At 44.8% G+C, this 8,067-nt stretch overlaps 1 long non-coding RNA gene across 1 annotated transcript; it reads right to left on the bottom strand.

The window, feature by feature from the left end:
- Window positions 1–249: 249 nt before the first annotated feature.
- LOC135088933 (uncharacterized) lies at window positions 250–6,365 on the bottom strand. Its single transcript, XR_010261178.1, has 3 exons — window positions 6,288–6,365; window positions 1,615–1,814; window positions 250–368 (listed from the first exon to the last, which is right to left on the bottom strand). It is a non-coding gene; the product is annotated as an uncharacterized LOC135088933 (long non-coding RNA).
- Between the last annotated feature and the right edge of the window lie 1,702 nt (window positions 6,366–8,067).

The raw sequence follows: 8,067 nt of genomic DNA on the forward strand, positions 1-8,067 counted from the left end.
CAGGGAGTGACAGGGGATGACAAGGAACACCTCAAAATTAATGGTACGAGTACACGCATGTACAGACCGACTGCCCCTCTAAAAATGCTTCAAACTTTCCTTGTTTTGTATAAGCTTGAGCACCTGGTACACTCACGGGCACACAGCACCCCCGGGCCGTCCCCCAACACCTCAGGACTCGGGGAAAGGGGGGTCCCCAGGCCGGGATGGAAATAAATAAATAAAAATAAAAGCTGGAACCTGGCCTTACCTTTCTTGAGGGCGTCTTCTTTATGTCTGTACATATTTCCACGGTGGCACACGCTACTAGCCCGCCCCCTGGACACGCCTCTCGCCACCTCACGCATGTACAGACCGACTGCCCCTCTCTGAAAAGCAACAAATTCAGCCCTATATCAAGTCTGACTCGTGCCTGTTTACATTTCTCTGGGTCTCTGTCAGGGGCTCAGGCGTGTAGAATGAAAGAATGATAGAAAACGAAAGATTTTCCAGGGAAACTAGTTATAAGTCCTATTATAAAATACCAGTGATACAACCACTAATAATGTCTTAATAATGCACTTTTTTCCTAACAGTATACTAGGAGGGTCGACAAACTGAAAGGCTTTGGAAGTAGAGAATCAACAAAGACTGAAGTTTCACTAATTAATTGCTTGGTATGTCAGTCACTTTGAATCGTCTTTTTGCCTTGTGACTAATTTTTAATGTCTCGGTTAGGTTAGGATAGGTTAGGTTAGGTTAGGATTAGGTTAGGTTAGAGTTAGGTTAGGTCAGGTCAGGTTAGGTTAGGTTAGGTTAGGTTAGGTCAGGTTAGGTTAGGTTAGGTTAGGTTAGGTCAGGTCAGGTCAGGTTAGGTTAGGTTAGGTTAGGTTAGGTAAGGTTAGGTTAGGTTAGGTTAGGTTAAAAAAAAAAGAGATTTTTTTTTCAGGTGAGGGCCAGTTAGGTTGTTTTTGTGGTACAGATTTAAGGTACAGTGACACATGGTACAGTGGCTTATGGTGAAGGTAGACAAGGCCTTCCTGCACAAGGCATTAGCACCCATAGAAGTACAGTGCTGTGGTACTGTAGCACTGAAAATATTAAGCAAACACAAAAAAAAAAAAGATATTTTTTTTCAGAGTGAGGGCCAGTTAGGTTGTTTTTGTGGTACAGTTTTAAGGTACAGTGACGCATGGTACAGTCGCTTATGGTGAAGGTAGACAAGGCCTTCCTGCACCATTAGCATCATAGGGTACAGTGATGTGGTATTGTAGCACTGAAATATTAAGAACACGAAAAAAAAAACGATATATTTTTTTTTAAGTGAGGGCCAGTTAAGAGTTAGAGTTTTTGGGGTACAGTTTAAATGTACAGTGACGCATGGTATAGTGGCTTATGGTGCAGGTAGACAAGGCCTTCCTGCACCATTAGCCTTTCCACAGAGAGAGAGAGAGAGAGAGAGAGAGAGAGAGAGAGAGAGAGAGAGAGAGAGAGAGAGAGAGAGAGAGAGAGAGAGAGAGAGAGAGAGAGAGAGAGAGAGAGACTTTAATTCAAACCTAACTAACTGAATTAATATAAACCTAACCTGAGTGGAAAAGAAATAAAGAAAAAAATAAAAGCTGCAACCGGCCTTACCTTTCTTGAGAAGCGTCTTTTTTATGTTTTTACATATTTCCCTGGTGGCAGACGCTACTAGCCGCCCCCTGGCGACACCCCTCGCCACCTCACAGATGTACAGACCGACTGCCGCTTTAAAAAGCAACAAATTCACTCCTATATCAAGTCTGACTGGTGCGTTTGTTTACATTTCTCTGGGTCTCGGTCTGGACTCAGGCCTGCAGGATGGGAGAATGTTAGAAAACGAGAGATTTTCAGGCAAAACTAATATAAGTTAATGTTGTGATACAAAACTACAACCACTAATAATAATAATATACCTCATGTTTTAAAAATGCCAAGACAATACAAGATAAACATTAATGACTTACAATGAAAAACAAGATGGAGATAGACAAATTAGGGAAAGAAATAGGTTTCTATAGAGTATTACTGTGTGTGTGTGTGTGTGTGTGTGTGTGTGTGTGTGTGTGTGTGTGTGTGTGTGTGTGTCACTAATTTCCTATCTCTTTCTCTCTCTCCTGAGAACTTCTTCATATTGCTGTACATCAACATGGAAATATCACCACACAAGCCTCTCTCTCTTTCTCTGCACCTCACAACACAACACAACACTTTATCACACTAATCAGTAAACAATACCAAAGAAAGCTCCCCTTCTGCCAGGCCTGACTCCTCCCTTTCATTCAGACCCCTTTCTTTCTCCCTCTCTCTCAGCTTGCCCCGCCTTCGTATCTGCGTCTATATTTACTCTTGATTCAAGTATACAACTCTACACCATACTGACCTATAGGTACAGTGCAAATAGCTTTTTCTTCCTCCCTGTTTTTCCTGTCTCTCTGCCTGTCTGCCCCTCTTTCTCCCTCTCTACTGACTCACATGGCTCAAAGATACAAGTCTAATTAAGCTTTGAACCTCTCTGTCTCTACAATATCATAAAACCTCAACACTCCAAACCAAACCAACCCTGCCAACACCTACCCTGTCTCTCTGCCTCAGTCAGTCAGTCAGTCAGTCAGTCAGTCAGTCAGTCAGTCAGTCAGCCATTCCAACCAGCCAGCTAGCCATTCAACCAACCAGCCAATCAATCAGTCACTCAGCTAGTCAGTCAGTCAGTCCAGTCAGTCAGTCAGTCAGTCAGTCAGTCAGTCAGTCAGCCAGTCAGTCCAGCCATTCAACCAGCCAGCTAGCCATTCAACCAACTAGCCAATCAATCAGTCACTCAGCTAGTCAGTCAGTCAGTCAGTCAGTCAGTCAGTCAGTCAGTCAGTCAGTCAGTCAGCCATTCAACCAGCCAGCTAGCCATTCAACCAACCAGCCAATCAATCAGTCACTCAGCTAGTCAGTTAGTCAGTCAGTCAGTCAGTCAGTCAGTCAGTCAGTCAGTCAGTCAGTCAGTCAGCCATTCAACCAGCCAGCTAGCCATTCAACCAACCAGCCAATCAATCAGTCACTCAGTTAGTCAGTCAGTCAGTCAGTCAGTCAGTCAGTCAGTCAGTCAGTCAGTCAGTCAGTCAGTCAGTCAGTCAGTTAGCCATTCAACCAGCCAGCTAGCCATTCAACCAACCACGCATCAATAAATCAGTCACTCAAGCTAGTCAGTCAGTCAGTCAGTCAAAGTCAGTCAGTCAGTCAGTCAGTCAGTCAGTCAGCCATTCAACCAGCCAGCTAGGCATTCAACCAACCAGCCAATCAATCAGTCACTCAGCTAGTCAGTCAGTCAGTCAGTCAGTCAGTCAGTCAGTCAGTCAGTCAGTCAGTCCAGCCAGTCAGTCAGCCATTCAACCAGCCAGCTAGCCATTCAACCAACTAGCCAATCAATCAGTCACTCAGTCAGTCAGTCAGTCAGTCAGTCAGTCAGTCAGTCAGTCAGTCAGTCAGTCAGTCAGTCAGTCAGCCATTCAACCAGCCAGCTAGCCATTCAACCAACCAGCCAATCAATCAGTCACTCAGCTAGTCAGTCAGTCAGTCAGTCAGTCAGTCAGTCAGTCAGTCAGTCAGTCAGTCAGTCAGTCAGCCATTCAACCAGCCAGCTAGCCATTCAACCAACCAGCCAATCAATCAGTCACTCAGTTAGTCAGTCAGTCAGTCAGTCAGTCAGTCAGTCAGTCAGTCAGTCAGTCAGTTAGCCATTCAACCAGCCAGCTAGCCATTCAACCAGCCAGCTAGCCATTCAACCAACCAGCCAATCAATCAGTCACTCTAGCCTAGTCAGTCAGTCAGTCAGTCAGTCAGTCAGTCAGTCAGTCAGTCAGTCAGTCAGTCAGTCAGTCAGCCATTCAACCAGCCAGCTAGGCATGCAACCAACCAGCCAATCAATCAGTCACTCAGCTAGTCAGTCAGTCAGTCAGTCAGTTCAGTCAGTCAGTCAGTTAGTCAGTCCACAAGTCAGCCAGTCAGTCAGCCATTCAACCAGCCAGCTAGCCATTCAACCAACTAGCCAATCAATCAGTCACTCAGCTAGTCAGTCAGTCAGTCAGTCAGTCAGTCAGTCAGTCAGTCAGTCAGTCAGTCAGTCAGTCAGCCATTCAACCAACCAGCCAATCAATCAGTCACTCAGCTAGTCAGTTAGTCAGTCAGTCAGTCAGTAAGTCAGTCAGGTCAGTCAGTCCAGTCAGCCATTCAACCAGCCAGCTAGCCATTCAACCAACCAGCCAATCAATCAGTCACTCAGTTAGTCAGTCAGTCAGTCAGTCAGTCAGTCAGTCAGTCAGTCAGTCAGTTAGCCATTCAACCAGCCAGCTAGCCATTCGACAAACCAGCCAATCAATCAGTCACTCAGCTAAGTCAGTCAGTCTGTTAGTCAGTCAGTCAGTCAGTCAGTCAGTCAGTCAGTCAGTCAGTCAGTCAGTCAGTCAGTCAGTCAGCCATTCAACCAGCCAGCTAGGCATTCAACCAACCAGCCAATCAATCAGTCACTCAGCTAGTCAGTCAGTCAGTCAGTCAGTCAGTCAGTCAGTCCAGCCCATTCAACCAACCAGCTAGCCACCCAACTAGCTTACCAGCCAGTCAATCAGTCACTCAGCCAGCCAGTCAGTCAGTCAGTCAGTTAGTAAGCCAGCCAGCAAGCCAGCCAGCCAGCCAGTCAGTCAGTCAGTCAGTCAGTCACTCAGCCAGCAGAGTCAGCCGGCCAGCCAGTCAGTTAGTTCTGTGGGCCTGTGTATGGTTCTGGTGGGCGTCTGTTTGGTTTGTGTTAGAGGTTCAGCTAGCCCTCTGTTTTGGTCTGTGTTTGGTCTCTGGGCCATAGATGCAGCAAGACCGGTTCAAAATTCCAAGCACTGACGCACTGCACCAGACTACCACCTCCATGCCTGCTTGGTGTTGAAAGAGTCTGCTGGGACAAATGACCTACACAGCAACTTGTATCAGTCCCCCAGATGTGTTTCCTGGAAGCTCAGTGTTATGGATGCAGTGTGACATGCTGACTTAGGGAAGGCTGTCTGTCGATGGCTACTGCACCTTGCTGTGGCTAAGAAAAGGCTGTGTTTGTTTGAAGTGCTGTACTGGTCATGCTGGGAAGTGTACAGGTCACCATTAGTAGTAGAAATGTTGCACTAGAATGAAATTAGTTGGGAAATGTAATGCATAATTATTGGCAGGGGAAAAGATGGTGACAGGGATGCTGGGACGTGCTTCACTGTGCACCAGCGTGGTGGCCGCCCCTTGGTGCTTGGCCGGTACCTTATAGGGCATCAAGGGGCAGTTATTGTAGTCTCATCTTACAGCAAAACAAGTAAAAGAAAAAAAATAGTAATAATAATAATAATATAAAATTTTTTTTTATCATTGTCTTGATGAGCACAAATCTTTCCCTGCCAATACATAAACAGCACATTTTTTCACTAAATTTCACCATTGTAGTACACATTTATACTAGTAATGATGACCTGCTAGACTTTCCAGGCATGACAACACTTGAAACACAACCCATTTTGTTAGCTACAGCATAGAGCAGCCACCAGACAGCCTTCTCCCCCACGTCAGCATGTCACACACTGAATCTGTCAGTCTGCTTTCAAGAACACATGAGGGACTAACAGGAGTTGCCATGTACTTAATTTCCTGCAGATTCTTTCACACCAAGGAGTAGCAAGTTGGAAGTCTGTGATTGTAACTATCCTGCTCAATTTCAGCTTCTATTCTAATCTCTACTTAATCTCCATATAGTTCCATTTTGGCCACTTAAGTCACTGTTTACTTAATCAATCCCTCCTAAGACACTGCACTTTTTTCAGATTATAGAGCTGATAGGTCTCGGTAGGGGGTTGAGTGGTGGCTTGAGAGGGGCCTTGGTGGGGGCTGACAGGGTTTGGTAGGGCTTGGCAGGGGTGACAGCAAAGGCTTCTGTTTAAAATCTCACATCTCAAGCCACCTCATTACTTGAGAGGTGACAAAGGGCTTGGCAGAGCTTGACAGGGATTGGTAGAGGTGACAGAGGCAGGCAGGAGTGACAGGGGATGACAAGGAACACCTCCAAAATTAATGTACGAGTACACGCATGTACAGACCGACTGCCCCTCTAAAAAATGCTTCAAACTTTCCTTGTTTTGTATAAGCTTGAGCACCTGGTACACTCACGGGCACACAGCACCCCCGGGCCGTCCCCCAACACCTCAGGACTCGGGAAAGGGGGGTCCCCAGGCCGGGATGGAAATAAATAAATAAAAATAAAAGCTGGAACCGGCCTATACCTTTCTTGAGGGCGTCTTCTTTATGTCTGTACATATTTCCACGGTGGCACACGCTACTAGCCGCCCCCTGGACACGCCCTCTCGCCACCTCACGCATGCTTACCAGACCGACTGCCCCTCTCTCTGAAAAGCAACAAATTCAGCCCTATATCAGAAGTCTGACTCGTGCCTGTTTACATTTCTCTGGGTCTCTGTCAGGGGCTCAGGCGTGTAGAATGAAAGAATGATAGAAAACGAAAGATTTTCAGGGGAAACTAGTTATAAGTCTATTATAAAATACCGTGATACAACCACTAATAATGTCTTAATAATGCACTTTTTCCTAACAGTATACTGAGGTCTCGACAAACTGAAAGGCTTTGGAGTAGTCAACAAAGACTGATTTCACTAATTAATTGCTTGGTATGTCAGTCACTTTGAATCGTCTTTTTGCCTTGTGACTAATTTTTAATGTCTCGGTTAGGTTAGGATAGGTTAGGTTAGGTTAGGTTAGGTTAGGTTAGGTTAGGTCAGGTCAGGTTAGGTTAGGTTAGGTTAGGTTAGGTTAGGTCAGGTTAGGTTAGGTTAGGTTAGGTTAGGTCAGGTCAGGTCAGGTTAGGTTAGGTTAGGTTAGGTTAGGTAAGGTTAGGTTAGGTTAGGTTAGGTTAAAAAAAAAAGAGATTTTTTTTCAGGTGAGAGGCCAGTTAGGTTGTTTTTTGTGGTACAGATTTAAGGTACAGTGACACATGGTACAGTGGCTTATGGTGAAGGTAGACAAGGCCTTCCTGCACCATTAGCACCATAGAGTACAGTCTGCTGTGGTACTGTAGCACTGAAAATATTAAGCAAACACAAAAAAAAAAAAGATATTTTTTTTTCAGAGTGAGGGCCAGTTAGGTTGTTTTTGTGGTACAGTTTTAAGGTACAGTGACACGCATGGTACAGTCGCTTATGGTGAAGGTAGACAAGGCCTTCCTGCACCATTAGCATCATAGAGTACAGTGATGTGGTATTGTAGCACTGAAATATTAAGAACACGAAAAAAAAAACGATATATTTTTTTTTAAGTGAGGGCCAGTTAGGTTAAGTTTTTGGGGTACAAGTTTAAATGTACAGTGACGCATGGTATAGTGGCTTATGGTGCAGGTAGACAAGGCCTTCCTGCACCATTAGCACCACACAGAGAGAGAGAGAGAGAGAGAGAGAGAGAGAGAGAGAGAGAGAGAGAGAGAGAGAGAGAGAGAGAGAGAGAGAGACTTAACCAAACCTAACTAACTGAATTAATATAAACCTAACCTGATGGAAAGAAATAAAAGAAAAAATAAAAGCTGCAACCGGCCTTACCTTTTTTCTTGAGAAGCGTCTTTTTTATGTTTTTACATATTTCCCTGGTGGCAGACGCTACTAGCCGCCCCCTATGGCGACACCCCTCGCCACCTCACAGATGTACAGACCGACTGCCGCCTTTAAAAAGCAACAAATTTCACTCCTATATCAAGTCTGACTGGTGCGTTTGTTTACATTTCTCTGGGTCTCGGTCTGGACTCAGGCCTGCAGGATGGGAGAATGTTAGAAAACGAGAGATTTTCAGGCAAAACTAATATAAGTTAATGTTGTGATACAAAACTACAACCACTAATAATAATATACCTCATGTTTTAAAAATGCCAAGACAATACAAGATAAACATTAATGACTTACAATGAAAAACAAGATGGAGATAGACAAATTAGGAAAGAAATAGGTTTCTATAGAGTATTACTGTGTGTGTGTGTGTGTGTGTGTGTGTGTGTGTGTGTGT

This window comes from Scylla paramamosain, chromosome 32, assembly GCF_035594125.1.
Source record: "Scylla paramamosain isolate STU-SP2022 chromosome 32, ASM3559412v1, whole genome shotgun sequence".
Lineage (NCBI taxonomy): Eukaryota > Metazoa > Arthropoda > Malacostraca > Decapoda > Portunidae > Scylla > Scylla paramamosain.